The following is a 2,477-nucleotide window of genomic DNA, read 5'->3' on the forward strand; positions in this document are numbered from 1 at the left end:
TGGTCGTTGATTGTACAAAATTTTAACTTAAACATAAAGCATAAGAAAGGATCTGAAAATGTCATTGCTGACACCTTATCTAGAGCTTAATGTTGCTTTATGTTTAGTCTTAAGAGGGTGAGTGTAACGTTCCCTTGCAGAACGTATTTTGGATAAGTGTGTGCGTTCGTTTGTATGTGGGTGTGTCGTTTCATGCATGTGTTACAGGTACGAACGGCATTGGAGGATCCGCATTTCGTGCTGATGACGTTGGCCGCTGACGCTGGGTTTGCGCCACCAATCGCTGGTTGGCGTAGCGTTTAAAAGCCGAGCCCAAACTGCAATGGCGATCTCTCTCTCTCTCTCTGTCTCTTTCCTTCTCGCCACTTCTCGCTCTTATTCTTTCTGTGGGTCTCTGTGAGGACAGTCTCTCTTGCGAGGGCTAGTCTGAGAGAATGTGTTTGCTTGTTTAATGCTCTTGTCTAAAGTTTGCGATTTAACAATGATTGTGAAATTGTCCAGTTAACTGACATGTTTGAGTGATGCCTCGGAGAGGTGTAGGAGTGAGTAAGTCGCGCGATATACATATACAACACTCAGAGTGATATTTTGTATTAGTTCACTAGGTTCAGGAGAATGTGCTGTTTTCTGTATGTTTTGTTTTTAGTTAGAGCAGTTTAGTTAAGACGTTTGGTACGTTGAAGATGTTTCTTTTCATGCTTTTCTTTTCATATTTAGTTTAGTTTGGTGAAAACAGTTACTGAGTTTTGTTATATTTATTTCTTTGATTTAAGCACATTCAACTACTTCCTCTCCCCCCAGGTAATTCATTATTTAATCATTGTAAATATTTTTCTTTCACTGTATAATATATTTTCACTGGTTTTCATTGGATATATGGGCAATAAATAATTGCAGTGATTATTTGATTCAGTTTATTTCTTTCTCCATCCGCTTGTCACACACATTAAACTAATGTATGTTATTGTCATCTACTCCTAGTTTAATATTAACATCTAAAAGGACGTAACACATATAATACCTATAGTGTAAATAATCAGTACACAGAAGGTTGCACAAGATTTATTCGGAGATTCATGCAGAGTGACAGCCTTATAAATCTGAGACATAGATTTGTAAGATGGTCAAGCACATGCATTATTCTGTACCCATGAAGATTAACCTACCATTGTGAAAAATGTTTGATGATAGCCAATAAGAATAAACCATTTCAGCTGTTTGTGAAGCAATTAGTAATGTAATGTCTGAAAAGCTCAATCTATGTTGAAAATGTATCAGTTTACAGCTTATAATGGACTTTTAGCACACAACTATAACATGCCTATTCACGTTCAAAAGAGTGTGCCATTGACTTCTATGGTCGTGATGTGCTGCAAAATGATCTCACTAACCTTTGTTAAACAAGAACAATAAGACTTAACCAACAAATATTGTTACCCATTCATTTAAATCAGAATTTATCACTGTCAATAACATAAAAAAAACATCAAAATCTGCTTTAAGACGTTCAGTTTTACATTAACTGAACATTACAGCTTGAACAAAAGATATAATTGATTCACATAGGCTATAACATATGAATTAAAGTGCATAGTAATATATTTCTCTTGGATAATTTAATGAGAATAGTAAACAGTCGAGTTTCGATCATTTTTCGTGACTAACTGCATAAACAAGATAAACAATAATATTTTATTAATCCAAAATGATTAGTTTTTATTTACACATAATCACAGAATTAATACTTTTGGATAAGTATACGCCTGTACAATGATTTTTTTCAACATCCACGGTACTTTATAATGTTAAATCAGGAAAAAACACGTTTTGCCATGTTAATTAATGGATTCGTCTACAGAAACTTTCTTTAACGCAAAGTTAGCATACACACAAATTCGTTTCATGTTTCTTTAAAATAATTAAAATAGTTTTCAGTTACTACACACGTTACAATCTAACATTGTGTAAAAGGAAAAGGAACTTTCAGACGTGTTTGTAACTGTTAGCGTTAGCATACATTAGCTCTAGTCGTTTTTCTTAAAGCAAGTTACATTTCGTATCAAACTGTTTTAAAGTACTAAACGCTGTTACAACCAAACACAGTGGAAATGTTTTAAGCTCTAAATTCGCTAATTATACAGAACACAAGCAGTAAAAAGCTTACCTTTCTGACCGGAATCCACGTGACATCTTTGAAAAACCAAACTTTTTCTTCTTGTGATCTTCGTGCCATGGTGGTTGACAACCAGCTTTTTGGAGCATTACCGCCACCGTCTGGATTGGAGTTTGGATCAGGAATTTAGTAACGCATGTGTTTATTATGAAACCAACTTCTGCTTTAAAAAAAACAGTCAGCACAGGAGCGTGCTATCTCAAAAATAAGCAAATTTTACATAGTTTTTCTCTAGATGACATGTATAATCTATTTATAAATAATATTGTTTTGTTTGCGTCTAAACATTGCGACCATCCACACT

The 2,477-nt window shown here is 34.4% G+C and overlaps 1 long non-coding RNA gene across 1 annotated transcript in view; it reads right to left on the reverse strand.

Annotated features, from left to right (window-relative positions):
* Positions 1–2,236, reverse strand: part of LOC137488448 (uncharacterized) — a 4,120-nt gene extending 1,884 nt beyond the window's left edge. Inside the window, exon 1 of the long non-coding RNA XR_011007479.2 lies at positions 2,165–2,236. This is a non-coding gene — a long non-coding RNA (uncharacterized lncRNA). The remainder of the gene's footprint in view (positions 1–2,164) is intronic.
* Between the last annotated feature and the right edge of the window lie 241 nt (positions 2,237–2,477).

Source organism: Danio rerio, chromosome 19 (genome assembly GCF_049306965.1).
Source record: "Danio rerio strain Tuebingen ecotype United States chromosome 19, GRCz12tu, whole genome shotgun sequence".
Lineage (NCBI taxonomy): Eukaryota > Metazoa > Chordata > Actinopteri > Cypriniformes > Danionidae > Danio > Danio rerio.